Here is an 18,496-nt window from a genome sequence, read left to right as displayed (position 1 = left end):
ATTTCTCTTGGTATGTGACCCAAGAAAATGACTCAAGTTTAATTGTTTGATGAACTGCTAGACTGTTTTCCAGAGTGGTTGCACCCTTTTACATTTCCCCGGTAATGTATGATGATTATGGTTTCTCCACATCCTTATCAGCATTTGATATTATGCAGTTATTAAAGTTATAGCCATCCTGGTGGGTACAAAATGGTATCTCATTATGATTTTGATTTGCATTTCTCTGATGTCTAATAAACATCTCTTCATGTGCTTATTGGCCATCTGTATATCTTCTTTGGGAAAATGTCTATTCAGATCATTTGCCCGTTTTCAATTAAGTTCTTTTTATTAAGTTATAAGAATTCTTTATTCTAGATATACATCTCTTATCAAATACATGATTTGAAAATATGTTCTCCCATCCTGTGAGCTGTCTCTTCATTTTCTTGGTAGTGTCCTTTGAAGCCCCCAAATTTTTGACTTTGATGACATCTTACTTATCTATTTCTTCCTCTCCTCCTCCCCTGCCTCCCTCTCTTCCCCCTCTTCCTCTTCTCCTTCTCCTCCTCCTCCTTCTGTGTTTCATCTAAAGAAACTATTGCCTAATCCAATGCTATGAAGATATACACAGATGAATTTTTTTTCTAAGTTGTAGAGTTTTAGCTTTTACATTTAGGTCATCAATCCATTTTGCGTTAATATGTGTATGATGTGAAGTGAAGACCCAACATTGTTTTTGTGTGTGAGGATATTCAGTTGTCCTGGCACCATTTGTTGAAAAGACTATTCTTTTTCTATTGAATATCTTGGTACCCTTGTCAACTGACAACTGCCGGGCCTGGTGAGTGCTGTGGGAGAGTCTGTAGTGGCTGTAAGATCTATTGGGATTCTCAGCAGTACCTCTCAGTCCAATGGCTAAGGACAAGGGAAGGCAGTAGTAGTGTCAGGAGGTGGTGTTTTGTTAGGCTGCCCCTTTCTTAATTCTTTGGTTGAAGAGAGCAAGTTTTTGTTGGCATTTCTTTTTGTCTGTGCCTGTTGGTGTTCTGAGGTTTCTGGCTTATTCACCTACAGTTCTGGAATATATAAAGCATAAGAAAACCAAGGGAACTTACACCTATATCTTCTTTGGGTCTCTGGGTCTCTAAGCTTCTTCCTTTCTCACTCCACCTTTCAGAAAACAGACAACTCCCCCCCCCAAAAAAAAACCCACACACAATATAAGAAACAATTCTAAAAATATCAGTAATCAAAATAATGTCAGTGGATTAAACTCACTAGTACAAAAAGAACTACAAATCAGTCTCAAACTTTAATCAGTAGGTTTATTAGTAAAGGCAGAAACGAGCATTGCTGAGGATGTTCTTGCTGCATTTTCCTCTTGAAAAAAGATGATACAGTGGATTCTGAAACAAAAAAATTGAAACATTGAAATGACTGATTTGCATGCATAAATGTGGGTCAGACAAAATAATTGCAGCATGAGTAGTTTAAAAGATAAAATTGTCCACCTGTCTCCGTTGGTTATCTCTACATTTATCTCCCCTCTTTCCCTACAGGCACCAGAAAATGTCCCCTGAATCAAGTCCAGTGGGTAACTGGCAATCGGAGGATTTGATTCTAGGAAGCAGAAACAATAGGCAAGAGAGAGTTATGAGCCCTGAGAAGTTTCAGGGTGCACTTCACTCCTTGGCTTCTTGTTTTTTTTTTTTTGGCATTTTTCTTTTCTTCCAGCTTTATTGAGATATAATTGACATACTGTATAAGTTCAATGTGTACAGAATAATGATTTGACTTACATAAAGAAATAGAAAAAATGCTTTTTTTCCTCTGCTATGAGAACTCTTCGGATTTACTCCTTTAACAACTTTCACATATGATGTATAGCAGTATTAATTATATTTCTTATGTTGTACATTATATCCCTAGTACTTACTTATTTTATAACTGGAAGTTTGTAGCTTTTGACTACTTTCATCGAACTTACCCTCCCAATCCCCTGCCCCCGGTGACCTCAAACTGACCACTCTTACAAAATATATATATATATATTTATTTATTTATTTTTGCTTTTTAGGACTGAACCTACAGCATATGGAAGGCTGGGGGTTGAATCAGAGCTGTAGCTGCCGGCCTATGCCACAGCCACAACAATGCAGGATCCGAGTCATGTCTGTGACCTACACCACAGCTCATGGCAATGCTGGATACTTAACCCACTGAGCAAGGCCAGAGATGGAACCAAGTTTCTATAAATGGCTTCTGTTAGTGGGGTTGGGAAGGGACAATAATATTCTAGCCTAGGAGTCTAAGTCAAACCCAGGGTAGGTCTGCATTTTATTTTCCTCATGAAAGTTCATTTTCTTCTGTTACCACAGACACTGTTTATAGTACAAAGAGTAATGTCATTTACTTTACCATTGATGCCAAAATCTAAGGTTGCTAAATCATAGATACTTATCAAGCAAATCCAATACATTTAAAGAGAATCAACATTTCCTCATAGTCCAATTCGTAATATAAATTGCTTGAGGACTTTGAGAATAAGTTAGAAAGAAGCCACCTTTTTCTAGGGTCAAGCTCTGAAATTAGGTTTCAAGGTAGGGAAGATAACTATATTAAATTAACATCTGGGGCTTATATGTAATCACTACCTGTTAGTCATAGTTAATGTGAAGAGCAGAAATGGTAACTTTTCCCATCTTTTTATGTGCTTGTAAACTGCACTGCAAAAGTGACCATCCTAGCAATCAATGCATGTTTTCCATCAGATTAGCATTAGCACCTGTCCCATCCCCTCAGGGAATTAGATTCATCTTTTGCATTTGCACTCACGATTTTGGTGACCTTGGTCTTTAAAATTTTTTGAGGACACTGGAGTTCCTGTCATGTCTCAGTGGTTAACGAATCCGACTAGGAACCATGAGATTGCAGGTTCGATCCCTGGCCTTGCTCAGTGGGTTAACGATGTGGCGTTGCCGTGAGCTGTGGTGTAGGTTGCAGACTCAGCAGCATTGCTGTGGCTCCATGTGGGCCAGCAGCTGTAGCTCTGATTAGACCCCTAGCCTGGGAACCTCCATGTGCCGCTGCTGTGGTCCCAGAAAAAGACAAAAAAAAAAAAATTTTTTTTTGAAAACACTAAATTAAAAATGCTTGAAAATCTATGTGATTTAACATTCAGTTTAGATTTTCTCACATACACCATTGAATGAAATATTAGCCTCATACTTCATATTAGCCCACTTATCTTTTCCTATGCATGTGAAGCTTAAATCTGCAGTCAATAATGTGGGAAATGTCTATTGTTTTTCTAGGACTACCGATAGATGGACTTTCTCACTATTGGCAACCAAGAAGATATATTTATCTGAAAACTGCCTGGGGATAAGAGTGAAACATTTAGCTAAATATTTTTTAAAGGAGAGCTACTTAAGGGTCAGTTTTAGAGTTCTATCAGAACCATCTCAGTCACATTGTTTCAGAGCCCATAAGCCTGATCTCCTCAGCTCTGAACTCAATATACATATAAGCATAGGTGGCATCATAGAGCTAAAAAAGTGGCTTCGAGGGCAAACAATTCAACACCTACATTTTTCGGATACTTTGGAACTTAACTGATTTCAGTCAGCCTATGAGGTCCACATTAATAATTTCAACCAAATCTATTGTTGATTTATGTCAGTCACTGCTAGGTAACATTTCATAGCAATAGCATTTTTAAGGCCTAGGAAAGACAAGATAATATCCTAGGGAAACTCAGTTCTCTTTATTTAAAGATTTTTTTTCTTTTTTCTTTTTATGGCCTTACCTGCAGCACATGGAACTTCCCAGGCCACGGGTCAAATTGGAGCTGTAGCTGCAGGCCTATGCCACAGCCATAGCAACACTGGATCCCAGCTGCATCTTCGACCTAGACTGCAGCTTGCAGTAACACCAGATCCTTAACTCACTGAGCGAGGCCCAGGATCGAACCCACATCCTGGTGGAGACCACATTGGGTCCTTAACCGGCTAAGCCACACAGGAACTCCCTAGTTCTCTTTAGATGTAAAAATTCTGTACCCTTGCTTGTTTACATAGAAAATATTTTGCAGTGAAAGACTTTTATACTCCCTCCTCTGTACAAACACAATCTAGCCCTTGTAAACTGGGTTGTTTGTGGCTTATCATATGCCAGTTTTGTTTTCTTTTTTATGGGTTCTTATGCATAGTTACAATTTCTGCAGTGTCTTTTACCCTCATGTTCATGTTATAGTTCTATAAATTTCCAAGGCTCAACTTAGGGGTGACCTGTTCCACAAGGGCTTCTCCAATCTTGCAGTCAGAAATGAAGCCTCTATGTCTTGAATCTGTTGTCTGTCTTTTGGATTTTCTAATTAGACATCACGTCCAACCTATAATGCAGTTATTTTTGTATGTAGTTTTTTATACTCCAGTATTGAACTATCAATGGCTTGAAGACAGTTATTGCATTCCACTATTTTTCCAGTGTGTCTAGCACAATGTTGTTATTAGGCGTTTAATGAATGTATGCTGAAGAGAAATACTTCTGAAATGTCAAATAGTAAACTGTTGATTGGAAGTAAACTCGTAAACGCAGCACAAATTGTAACTATAAACAAGTAGATAATTTTATGGAGGAAGTTGGACCGTTTGTAGGTTGCTAAATTGTACTTTAATTTCTTGGTCATACATATCTGTACTCAAGGAAATCATAACACACATTTTATTCTAGTATACTTCTGAAGTGCTTTTTCTTTCCTTGGTCTTTCCTTTTTATTTTCACATTTGAATGTCTTCATACCTGTCTCTCAAGAGAGGAAGTATCATTATCCCCATTTTATAGATGAGGATAGTGACATGGACAAAGGTGGCCACTTGGGATCATACAGTGACTAAGTAAAGGGCTCTTCACAACTCTCTAAAAGCTCTTTTATTGCCATTCTCTAAACAGTTTCTCACAACTACCCTCTTTTATACTTGATCTGAGACTTCTCATTTTTCATAAATGTTTGGATGGAAGAGTCATATATTTAAGGTATTTCACAGAGATGCATCACACACACACTCTCACACACACAAATACTCAACAGTTTCCACCTTGGAGCAATTCAAATGCCTTACTGATTTCTTTCAAAAGGCAACTTATGGATTATAAGTATATCTATGTTGATTTTGTTTCAAGTAGTCTCCAGCTTTAACTGTGTAGAAGGAAATGTCACTTATAACAAGACTTGAAAAAAAATCAAAACTAACCAAAGAATCAAATGAACTGTTTGTATATAAAATTGGCAAAAACATTCATGGGGAATAGTAAACGATTTACCTTTTGATTCTTTTCCTAATCATCAAAAGCAAGGTATTTTATTCCATAGCAGGATCCAGTTACCACTCAGGAGTAGCAAGGTTACCCAGTATGGTTGATGAGCCCTGCGAAGGCTATAGTGGACTGCTGGAGTGGACCACTACTGCCATGATCACTGACCATCAGCCCATAGCTCTCCTGTGCACTCAGGGCACTAATGATTTCCTGTAACAGCTTACCCTCTAGCTGGTCTGATTTGAGTTGCCACGTACTCCTTCCATCTGAGGCTCTAGATATATCTCCTTCACAAAGCTAACATTTCAGCCTCAGAAATAGATTTTTGTAACTTAGTGGTTTTAGTAGTTAAGTACTTTTCAGTAGTTTTATTTTGAGAGTAGCGTAGCAGAGTATTTGCAAGAAGATACTAGTGGCACCCTGCCTAGATCCCATTTTACTCTTTGATGACTGTGAGTAAGGAAGATGCAGGGATTATTTTCCTCATTTTTATAACTTTGAGGGTACTGAAGTTTACAGAGGTTAAATATTTTCATTGATAGCATGTACTTTGTTTTCTTTTTATTTACATTTTAGAATGCTTTGATGTCTTGGGAACTTGTGGACCCAGGGAAAGGACTGCCTCTCCCAGGGTTGGCTAATTTCTAGAGATAGCAAACAGCTTGCTTCAGCATTTCTTTTATATGCAAGCAACCAATCTCAAATCAATATCTGTCTCCCACCTCCTTTTATTAGGTTCCAACATCTGGGACATTACGCCCCTGTCCTAAGTCACCCCAGGGCCAGTTACTGGATAACTGGGAACCACCCCTATGGCCCAGAGCCCATTGAAACTCTTTTAGTTTGCCTACCCACCTTGCCTGTTCCTTTTGCTGAAAACCACAGTAAAGACTTGGCCCATGCTTTTCCCTAGCTTTTTCTGCCTTCTGACTGACCCTGGTGTGTCTCCATATGACATGGTATGGCATGCCACTTCCCTCTGGGGAACGCTTTGGGGAAACTATGAGTAATAAACTCTTCTTTCAAGGCAATTGTCTTTATATATGTCATAGTACCAAATGTGACTAAATCAAATTCTGGGTACCTTTTAAAACACTGATGCACATCTAGGAAGTGGCAAAGCTGAACCTAGAACCCAGGTCTTCATATTCCTAGCAGGGTTCTGCTTCTACAACATTATGTTCTTTATAAATTGCCATGTAAAATTCCATTTAAGTCTATTTTGAAATTTTAGTATATGGTTAAAAAAAAGAGTTGAGTTCTTTTTATAAAAGACAGCTAGTTCATCAGAGCTTGGCTGCTAACATTTTGTTTCCTAGTAAGACAATTTGTAGTAAAATATTTGCACATTATGCAATTGTTATGCAAGATTTTGAGTAATTTAGAAACCTGTCAGCATGGAATTCAATGAAAGGAAAAACCCATCATAGATTTTTCCACCCAGAACATAAATCTTATTAAGGGTGATTTTCCTCAGTGTGTTGCATATATTAAGGCAGAAAGGAGACATGGCAGACATGAGAAGTGTTACGAAATGTGAATAAATTCCTTCAATGAAGTCAAGGACTAGCATTAGAAAGAAGTATCAGTATAAGTTATGCTTAGTCTTCCTATGCACCAGCCTAGTCACTTTGAAATAGTTTAATTTTTAATTGGGATTTTATTCAAATTGGAAAATTCAGACATCTATAGTTTCTGGAGAAAGGAACTTTCATAATGGGAGGTTTGTCAATGGTAAAGTTTTCTAGAGTTTTTTTTTTTGGTTTTTTTTTTAGGGCCACACCCGCAGCACATGGAGGCTCCCAGGCCAGGGGTCCAATTGGAGCTGTAGCTGCTGGCCTAGCCAGAGCCACAGCAACGTGGGATCTGAGCTGCATCTGCAACCCACACCACAGCTCACTGCAATGACAGATCCTCAACCCACTGAGTGAGGCCAGGGATCAAACCCAAAACCTCATGGTTCCTAGTTGGACTCACCTCTGCTGCGCTGCAACGGGAACTTCTTGAGTTTTTGACATCGAGGTGCTAATCCAGTTTTATTTACATTTAGTCCAGTCATGCAAAACATTAATGAAGAAATAAAAGAGCACCCAGATATCTTAAAATAACAAAAAATTCTCCAGTTATCTTTTGCAATATATGTCTTCCTCCTCATCTTTTATCTGGGCAGTTAATCTACTGTTAATCATTGTTGTCTCTGCTACAATTAAACATTAATTTTGTGCCTCATATATGTCAGCTTTTTTGCCAGGTGCTTTACCTGCACTTTCTCATTTAGTTCTCACTACGTTAGTTAAGAAAGGAACTATTATTTACCCTATTTTTCAGAAAAGGAACTTTCACCCTGTTTTTTCAGATTGATGGGACTGGCAATTAACAAGTGGAAATAACTTGCTATGGTCACATGTCTAGTAAGTGATCTGAAAGCAAAGCCCATGTTTTGAAGTTCTGTGCCACAGGTTCACTCAAATTAATCTTATCTAAGCATTCAAGCAAAAATCAGATAACGAAATAATCTCAGCTCTAACAAGGTAACCATTAACCATAGGGGGTTATTTACTTTTATTAATTAAAATAAAATATAATTAAAAAGTCAGTTTTCCAGTTGCACTAGCCATACCTCAAGTGTTCAACAGCTACATAGGGCTTGTGGCTAGTGAATTTGGACAATAAACCGTAGAACATTTTCATCAGTGCAGAAAATTCTCTTGAACAGTGTTGGTCTGGAAGCATACTGGGTGTAGGTTTGAGGTTTGGTGAGAGAGGGATTTGGATGTGTTATCTGGGGAAGAGAGATTCATATAACACAACACATTAGAACTGTTATATTCTTAAATAGCAAATTATGGGGAGTTCCCATTGTGGCACAGCGGAAACGAATCCAATGAGTATCCATGAGGATGCAGGTTTGATCCCTGGCCTCACTCAGTGGGTCAGCAGTCTGACACTGTCATGAGCTGTGGTGTAGGTCACAGATGCAGCATGGATCTCACGTTGCTGTGGCTGTAGCATTGGCTGGCAGCTACAGCTCTGATTAACCCCCTAGCCTGGGAACTTCTATATGGCACAGGCACAGCTCCCCCCCCCCCAAAAGCAAATTACCTTGACAGTTAATACAGTGAGATTTTATTCTAGTCTTATCTTTGCTGGGGAGCAGCCCAGAGATATAAGATGACTCCCTAATTGTGGAATGACTGGGTACCAGTTAAGCATGCTGAAATGTTACTGTTCTGTATCTTATTAATGACAAGATGTTAATATATTTTTTGCTCCCATAGGTAATAAATACCTGTGGGGAAGGTAAAGGTGTCTTTTTTAAAACACTTTTTATTTAAAAAATTTTATTTATTATAGTTGACTTACAATGTTCTGTCAATTTCTGCTGTACAGCAAAGTGACCCAATTATACATTTATATGCATTCTTTTTCTCACATTATCCTTCTTCATGTTCCATCACAAATGACTAGATATAGTTCCCTAGGCTATACAGCAGGATCTCCTTGCTTATCCACTCCAAATGCAATAGTTTGTGTCTACAAACCCCAAACTCCCAGTCCATCCCACTCCCTTCTCCTCCACCTTGGCAACCACAAGTCTGTTCTCTGTGTCGGTGAGTTTGTTTCTTTTCAGTAGATAGGTTCATTTGTGCCATATTTTAGATTCCAGATATGTGATATCATATGGTATTTGTCTTTCTCCTTCTGTCTTACTTCACTTAGTAGGAGAGTCTCTAGTTCCATCCATCTTGCTGCAAATGTCATTATTTTGCTCTTTTTTTTTTCCTTTTTCTAGAGCCGCTCCCACAGCATATGGAGGTTCCCAGGCTAGGGGTCTAATCGGAGCTGTAGCTACCGGCCTATGCCAGAGCCACAGCAACGTGGGATCCGAGCTGCATCTGTGACCTACACCACAGCTCATGGCTACGCCGGATCCTTAACCCACTGAGCAAGGGCAGGGACCGAACCCACAACCTCATGGTTCCTAGTCAGATTCATTAACCACTGCGCCACTACGGGAACTCCTATTTTGTTCTTTTTTTATGGCTGAGTAATATTACATTGTATATGTGTACCCTATCTTTTTAATCCATTCATCTGTCGATGGACTTTTAGTTTGTTTCCATGTCTTGGCTATTGTGAATAGCACGGCAGTGAACATAGGGGTGCATGTATCTTTATCAGTGAAAGTTTTGTCTGGATATATGCCCAGGAGCAGGATTGCTGGACCATATGATAGCTCTATATTTAGTTTTCTGAGGAAGCTCCATACTGTTTTCTGTGGTGGTTGTACCAGTTTACATTTCCCACCAACAGAGTAGAGGTTTTCCTTTTTTCCACACTCTCTCCAGCATTTGTTATTTGTAGGCTTACTAATGATGGCCATTCTGACCAGTGTGAAGTGTTACCCCATTGTAGTTTTGATTTGCATTGCTAATAATTAGTGATGTTGAGCATATGCCTACTATGCATCCGTATGTCTGCTTTGGAGACTGTCTATTCAGGTATTCTGCCCATTTTTATTATTTAATTTTTTTAATGATTTTTATTTTTTTCCATTATTGCTGGTTAACAGTGTTCAGTCAATTTTCTGCTGTACAGCAAGGTGGCCCAGTTACACATACATGTATACATTCTTCTTTCTCACATTATCATGCTCCATCATAAGAGACTAGATATAGTTCCCAGTGCTACACAGCAGGATCGCCTTGCTTATCCACTCCAAAGGCAATAGTTTGCATCTATTAACCCCAAATTCCCAATCCATCCCGCTCCCTCCCCCTTGGCGACCACAAGTCTGTTCTCCATGTCCATGATTTTCTTTTCTGTGGGGAAGTTCATTTGTGCCATATATTAGATTCCAGATGTAAGTGATATCATATGGTATTTGTCTTTCTCTTTCTGACTTACCTCACTTAGTATGAGAGTCTAGTTCCATCCATGTCGCTGCAAATGGCATTATTTTGTTCTTTTTTATGGCTGAAGAGTATTCCATTGTGTATACATACCACATCTTCCTAATCCAATCATCTCTCTATAACCATTTGGGTTGTTTCCATGTCTTGGCTATTGTGAATAGTGCTGCACTGAACATGTGGGTGCACGTGTCTTTTTCAAGGAAAGTTTTGTCCGGATATATGCCCAAGAGTGGGATTGCTGGGTCATGTGGTAGTTCTATGTACAGTTTTCTAAGGTACCCCCACCCTGTTTTCCATAGTGGTTGTACCTGCTTACATTCCCACCAACAGTGCAGGAGGGTTCCCTTTTTTCCACACCCTCTCCCGCATTTGTTATTTGTGGAGTTATTAATAATGGCCATTCTGACTGGTGGGAGGGGTACCTCGTAGTAGTTTTGATTTGCATTTCTCTAATAATCAGTGATGTTGAGCATTGTTTCAAGTGCTTGTTGGCCGTCTGTATATTTTCTTTGGAGAGATATCTATTCAGGTCCTTTGCCCATTTTTCAGTTGGGTTGTTGGGTTTTCTGCTGTTGAGTTGTATAAGTTGTCTGTATATTTTAGAGATTAAGCCCTTGTCAGTCGCATCATTTGAAACTATTTTCTCCCATTCTGCAAACTGTCTTTTTGGGTTGGTTTTTCTTTTCTTTTTTTTTTTTTTATGGTTTCCTTCGCTGTGCAAAAGCTTGTCAGTTTGATTAGGTCCCATTGGTTTGTTTTTGCTTTTATTTCTGTTGCCTTTGTAGACTGACCTGCTCTTTTGCTGAATTCGTTGATCAGTTCAGGTAGTTTTTCTGTGGAGTCCTTAGGGTTTTCTATATACATGTCATCTGCATACAGTGATAGTTTTACTTCTTCTCTTCCTATTTGGATGCCTTTTATTTATTTTGTTTGTCTGCTTGCTGTGGATAGGACTTCCAATACTATGTTGAATAAAAGTGGTGAGAGTGGGCATCTTTGTCTTGTTCCAGATTTTAGCGGGAAGGCTTTCAGCTTTTCTCCATTGAGTATTATATTTGCTGTGGGTTTGTCATAAATGGCTTTTATCATGTTAAGGTATGTTCCCTCTATACCCACTTTGGTAAGAGTTTTTATCATGAATGGATGTTGGATTTTTTCAAATGCTTTTTCTGCATCTATTGAGATGATCATGTAGTTTTTGACTTTTCTTTTGTTGATGTGGTGTATGACATTGATTGAATTGCATATGTTGAATCATCCCTGTGTCCCTGGGATGAATCCCACTTGGTCCTGGTGTATGATCTTTTTTATATGTTGTTGGATTCGTTTGGCTAAAATTTTGTTGAGACGTTTTACATCTATATTCATCAAAGATATTGGTCTATAATTTTCTTTTTTTGGTAGTATCTTTGTCTGGTTTTGGTATTAGGGTGATCGTGGCTTCATGGAATGTCTTTGGGCATGTTTCTTCTTCAACCTCTTTCATTATTTCTGGCTGATATCTCATAGTCTGTTTTAACTATGATTTACCTTCTGCCAGTGTATTATGTAGAATATTATTTGGCTGCTTAATAACATAAACACTCCACATGATAGTGGCTTAAATAATGAAAGCTTATTTCTGTTTCATGTATGCTTAGTAGACTGTCTAAAACTGTTATGGCAGTTCCATAACCATAAGGGATCCAAACTCTCTACTATCATGCAGCTCTGTCGTGGTCAAACACAGCTTCTATTTAGTGGCCAAGATGGCCTTTATCTTGATCCTATCTCAACTTGTTGGAAAGGGATACAATGGAAAAGTGCTCTACCCTCTAGGATCATCATTCATCATTTCTGCTGAAATCCCATATACCAGAATCTGGTCATATTCCCATACCATCCGACTAGGAACCATGAGGTTGCGGGTTTGATCCCTGGCTTTGCTCGGTGGGTTGAGGATCCGGCATTGCCATGAGCTGTGGTGTAGGTTGCAGACGTGGCTCGGATCCCGTGTTGCTGTGGCTTTGGCGTAGGCTGGCGGCTATATCTCGGATTGGACCCCTAGCCTGGGAACCTCCATATGCCGCGGGAGCAGCCCTGGAAACGACAAAAGACAATAAATAAATAAATAAATAAATAAATAAATAAATAAATGGTAAACAAGATAGGCAAATTTCCTCCTCATTACCACACATCTCCAGAGTTTTTTAAATTAGGAACTTGATCCAATATTAGTATAACATTTTGAAAACTGGCTTTAGCTATTTGTGTCATTTAAATCTATGCAGTATGGAATAGATACATGCTTTCCACTGGTTAATGAAATCAACAAATAGTTGTTGAGGTCCCTTACATTTAGAATAGTTCACAATTTGGTTTTTTAAAAAAACTGTATATCTGGCTATGCAATTTTCTCCTGTTCTTTTTATGTTTAAAACTTTTTAATGTCAATATAGTATTTAGCACAGTCTCTAAATACTATTTTAGTCTCCTAAAATATTATTTAGTTATAATTCAAGGCCTTATATATATTTTAAAAATCCATGTACATAATTTTTGTTTTTCCATCCCTTCTGTATACATCAACTATATATATTCATACTGATAATTCAAATAGTACATAAAATGTAAAGTGAAAAGTAAAAGACATTCATTTTTTTTTACAACCCAGATTACAGGAATGAAAAAATAGTTTTGAAACATATTAGATAGCTAGTTTATGGCCCAGCTGAAAATACCAGCAATGAAGCATATTTCACTGGTTTGCTGCAGCTGTAGAATATTGACAAGAAGAGAGACGTCTGATTGAAGTCATATGTACTATTATCTTTCCACCTCCATTCAGTCGCTATTGTTCCCAATGATTCTAATTGTGAGAGATAAGGAATGAAAGTTAGCTGGCTGGGTCTAGCTTATGGTCTTCTGCCCTATGAAATTGGGAAAAACATCTGGGTGGTCAGGGATTCCATATCCATATATGTATCCATATGCATATCTGTACCTGTATGTACTCAGGCCACATTTTAAAAGCAAAGCTGCAGAAATATCAAGCCTCAGGTCTTTTCAATTTTTAAATTCAAGGCGTGAAAAATAATCCCTGACTGCCTGTTTCTTCCATTCTCTACTGTCCCATTTCCTTCACAATCTGAAATGAGTTCAGTCTAGATTTTCATTCTCAGTTTTTGGAGCTCATGTACCACTAGATCATAATCTTTGTGCTTTCCTCTTAGTAATTTATTTATACCACAAACACAGGAATTATAATGATGAATAATAGCTTTAAATGTTCGTTAAACATTCAGTAATTAATAAATTAAATGTTTAAAACATTTAAATTTTATTAAACATTTAAATAAACATTTACCCTCACATTTTGCACAAAAATAAAATCAAAATGGCTTAAAGACTTAAATGTAAAACAAGACACCATCAAACTCCTAGAAGAGAACATAGGCAAATCATTCTCTGATATCAGTCTTATGAATGTTTTCTTTCTTCTTCTTTTTTTTTTTTTTTTTTTGGTCTTTTTGCCATTTCTTAGGCCACTCCTGTGGCATGTGGAGGTTCCCAGGCTAGGGGTCCAATCAGAAGTGTAGCCGCCGGCCTATGCCAGAGCCACAGCAACACGGGATCCAAGCCGCGTCTGCAACCTACACCACAGCTCATGGCAACGCCGGATCGTTAACCCACTGAGCAAGGGCAGGGATCGAACCTGCAACCTTATGGTTCCTAGTCGGATTCGTTAACCACTGAGCCACGACGAGAACTCCCCAAATGTTTTCTTAGATCAGTTTCCCAAGGCAACAGAAATAAAAGCAAAAACAAACCAATGGGACCTAATCAAACTGACAAGCTTTTGCACAGCAAAGGAAACCATAAAAAAAAGAAAAAAGAAAAAAGAAAAACCAACCCAAAAAGACAGTTTGCAGAATGGGAGAAAATAGTTTCAAATGATGCGACTGACAAGGGCTTAATCTCTAAAATATACAGACAACTTATACAACTCAACAGCAGAAAACCCAACAACCCAACTGAAAAATGGGCAAAGGACCTGAATAGATATCTCTCCAAAGAAAATATACAGACGGCCAACAAGCACTTGAAACAATGCTCAACATCACTGATTATTAGAGAAATGCAAATCAAAACTACTACGAGGTACCCCTCCCACCAGTCAGAATGGCCATTATTAATAACTCCACAAATAACAAATGCGGGAGAGGGTGTGGAAAAAAGGGAACCCTCCTGCACTGTTGGTGGGAATGTAAGCAGGTACAACCACTATGGAAAACAGGGTGGGGGTACCTTAGAAAACTGTACATAGAACTACCACATGACCCAGCAATCCCACTCTTGGGCATATATCCGGACAAAACTTTCCTTGAAAAAGACACGTGCACCCACATGTTCAGTGCAGCACTATTCACAATAGCCAAGACATGGAAACAACCCAAATGGTTATAGAGAGATGATTGGATTAGGAAGATGTGGTATGTATACACAATGGAATACTCTTCAGCCATAAAAAAGAACAAAATAATGCCATTTGCAGCGACATGGATGGAACTAGACTCTCATACTAAGTGAGGTAAGTCAGAAAGAGAAAGACAAATACCATATGATATCACTTACATCTGGAATCTAATATATGGCACAAATGAACTTCCCCACAGAAAAGAAAATCATGGACATTGGGAGTTCCCGTCGTGGGGCAGTGGTTAACGAATCCGACTAGGAACCATGAGGTTGCGGGTTCGGTCCCTGCCCTTGCTCAGTGCGTTAACGATCCGGCGTTGCCGTGAGCTGTGGTGTAGGTTGCAGACGCGGCTCAGATCCCGCGTTGCTGTGGCCCTGGCGTAGGCCAGTGGCTACAGCTCCGATTTGACCCCTAGCCTGGGAACCTCCATATGCCTCGGGAGCGGCCCAAGAAATAGCAACAACAACAACAGACAAAAAAGACAAAAAAAAAAAAAAAAAGAAAAAAAAAGAAAATCATGGACATGGAGAACAGACTTTTGGTTGCCAAGGGGGAGGGAACGGGATGGATTGGGAATTTGGGGTTAATAGATGCAAACTATTGCCTTTGGAGTGGATAAGCAAGGCGATCCTGCTGTGTAGCACTGGGAACTATATCTAGTCTCTTATGATGGAGCATGATAATGTGAGAAAGAAGAATGTATACATGTATGTGTAACTGGGCCACCTTGCTGTACAGCAGAAAATTGACTGAACACTGTTAACCAGCAATAATGGAAAAAAATAAAAATCATTAAAAAAAGAAAGAAAATATTTCACTGTTTATTTAAATGATGAATAACAGCTTTAAATGTTACCTTGCTAAACGATAATAGAGAAAAATGATTTTAAGAACACAGACTCAAAGTTCCTGCCATGGCACAGTAGAAATGAATCTGACTAGGAACCATGAAGTTGCAGGTTTGATTCTTGGCCTTGCTCAGTGGGTTAAGGATCTGGCATTGCCGTGAGGTGTGTTGTAGGTCACAGACATGGCTCAGATCTGGTTTTGTTGTGGCTGTGGCGTAGGCCAGCAGCTGCAACTCTGATTCCACCCTTAGCCTGGGAACCGTCATATGCCACGGGTGCAGCCCTCAAAAAGATTAAAAAAAAGAAAAAAAGAACACAGACTCTATAGTGCCTAGAATTTAGTCTTGGTTGTGTCACCTATTTGATGTTGAGCAAATTAATCTCTCTGTATCTTAGTTTTTTCATCTGTGACATGGAGATAATATTTCTTGGGCTGCGATGAAGGTTACATGCTGAATATTAAATACTTAGCACATTGACTGGCATTTAGTAAGTACTCACTTTTACTCTGGTGGCTTATTTAGGAAGGGAATATCATATTAGTCTTTCAACTTCCAGCATCCGTTTTATATATTAGATAATAATTGAAATCACCAGGAAGACAATTTTTACTCTTTACCTTTAAACATAACAATGGATACAAATTCTTATCCATTCTAGTTCTGTTCTATCATCTCTTCCTCTTGTGTCTTCATTATCTGGTGGTTTCTGAATTGGAGATTCTTAGACTGTTATTCTCCTTTCTTCCTGTCTTTCTGCCTTCTTTATTTCTGAAAATAATCATAGTTTTAAGCCTACAACATTGAGCAAAACTTCTTAATTTGGCATTAATTTTTTCTGATGTATTCTCTCAACAAGATTCATTGAGCACTTACTTTGTGCTAGACACTGGGTTTAAACAGATGAAAGTCACAGAACTCACCCTAAAGGATAAACCAGGTGTCATTATTAATAAAGTGTGGGGCTGTTGTGAACTCACAGGAAGAGGAATGGTTATTTATATAACACTCTGACTTTTTCAAATCTGGGAAAGATGTCATGACATTAATAATGCTTTATCTTAGGGAAATTATTTGATTCAAATCTGTTGTTGTTTTTTTTCAAAAGCAGGCACCATATAAAATGTACCTAACTCTCTTAGGGAGGACTCAACTGACCACAAAGAGAAGTAACTGTGTCAAGGATGATGTTTTCGCTAATAAATAACGAGACATTTTGAAGACAGAAATAGAGGGAAATACCCTAAGGGCTATAAGGTAGAAAACAGATATTATGAAGGCTACAGAAATGTAGCTAACTAAGACTCTGTTTTTATAAAATTGTCCAAAGGTCAATCACAGCGGAAAAAAACTGATATAGGAGGCAACAGTTTTGACAAAGCAAGTCAATATAGTGTCTCTCTGATCATGTCTGGGAACATGAAGCGCTCAGTGAAGTCCAAGAAAATAACCTTCCATCCAAGTACATCTTGCTCATGGCCCTGCTGTATATTTCCTTTTCATTTTTTTTTTTTTCTTCCCAAGCTTCTCTACAAGTGCAGAAGTCCTCCAGCTTGATGGCTGGGTATTTCCAACCCCAAGCTTCTGATAAAGATACAACTCTGCTACCAGGTCTTTTTTTTTTTTTTCCATTTATGTTTTATTAGAATAGTTCTATTACTGCTCTTTTTTCCCCTCATGATTTTAGGTCACCTTGATAGCTTTTCTGCTTTATTTAAAAGTTTTTCCTTTTGAAACTCAATTCCTTCTGGCCTTGTCTTTTTATTCTTTAAAATGTTTGAATTCTTTCTTTTTTTTTTTTTTTTTTGTCTTTTTAGGGCCACACCTGTGGCATGTGGAGGTTCCCAGGCTAGGTGTTGAATCAGAGCTGTATCCGCTGGCTCATGCCTCAGCCACAGCATTGCAGTATCCGAGCCATGTCTACAACCTACACCACAGCTCACTGCAATGCCATATCCTTAACCCACTGAGTGAGGCCAGGAATCGAACCTGCGTCCTCATGGATACTAGTCAGATTCATTTCCACTGAGCCACAGTTGGAACTCCCTAAAATGTTTGAGTTCTATAATTTTATTCTTAATTTCTTAGTTTAAAACTTTCTTTGCCTTATCTCTTTCCATTCTTTAAATACTAATAATTTAATTTTATTTAATTTTAATTTTTTTAGTCTTTTTAGGGCTGTACTTGCGGCATGTGGAAGTTCCCAGGCCAGAGGTCAAATTGGAGCTGTAGCTGCTGGCCTACACCACAGCCGCAGCAATGCAGGATCATCCAAACTGCGTCTGTGACCTATATCACAGCTCGTGGCAACACCCTATCTTTAACCTACTGAGTGAGGCCAAGGATCGAACTCTAGTCCTCATAGATACTTGTTGAGTTCATTACCGCTGAGCCACAATGGGAATTCCCCTGATTATTTTATTCTTTAAAATTTTTACCCATTTTTCCATTTTATTTATACATGTGATCTTCAGTTTAAAAAATCATTCATTCTATACCATTAGTCTTATTTTCCCTATGGTACAATGTGACAATTGATACTCAGAGAGGAAAGGGCTTATTAAGGTGGGCAGAGCTAGACTGGCAGGATTACTTTTAAAATATTTACCTTAAAAATATCTTCATGTTTTTTTTTTTTAAATTCTTGGACTTTCATTGAGTGAGCTAGACATTCTGAGCTCAAATCTCAGGAAAGAGTATTGCAAGTGAAACAGAATTGTAAGAAGAATTTTCCTTGTGGCTCTTGTATTTCAAAAGTAAAGATTTAAGGAGAATGTAAATGGCTCAAGGACAGATGAAAAATGTGAGAAAACTAGATAAGAAGAGCCGTTTTTCCTTCTTCTCTCAATCTCCTAACCCTAATATAGAAATGATTATTTTGGTTTGAGGAAGAGAAAAGATTTGAAAAGGCAGTTATGAGGTTTTAGGTGGGGATGAGTTCCTTTGAGAGGGTCCTACACATGCGTCCTAGGG

General features: G+C 38.4%; 1 protein-coding gene and 1 long non-coding RNA gene across 2 annotated transcripts in view; one reads left to right on the top strand and one right to left on the bottom strand.

Moving 5' to 3' along the window:
* C8H4orf17 (chromosome 8 C4orf17 homolog) overlaps window positions 1–18,496 on the top strand; it is a 348,243-nt gene that overhangs the window by 99,348 nt on the left and 230,399 nt on the right. The window lies entirely within an intron of this gene.
* Window positions 1,288–5,503, bottom strand: LOC110262185. The gene is made up of 2 exons (XR_002346859.1): window positions 5,308–5,503; window positions 1,288–1,388 (listed from the first exon to the last, which is right to left on the bottom strand). It is a non-coding gene; the product is annotated as an uncharacterized LOC110262185 (long non-coding RNA).

Source organism: Sus scrofa, chromosome 8, assembly GCF_000003025.6.
Source record: "Sus scrofa isolate TJ Tabasco breed Duroc chromosome 8, Sscrofa11.1, whole genome shotgun sequence".
Taxonomy (NCBI): domain Eukaryota; kingdom Metazoa; phylum Chordata; class Mammalia; order Artiodactyla; family Suidae; genus Sus; species Sus scrofa.
The sequence above is the reverse complement of the archived record's forward strand: the minus strand, read 5'-3'. Positions and strand labels throughout refer to the sequence as shown.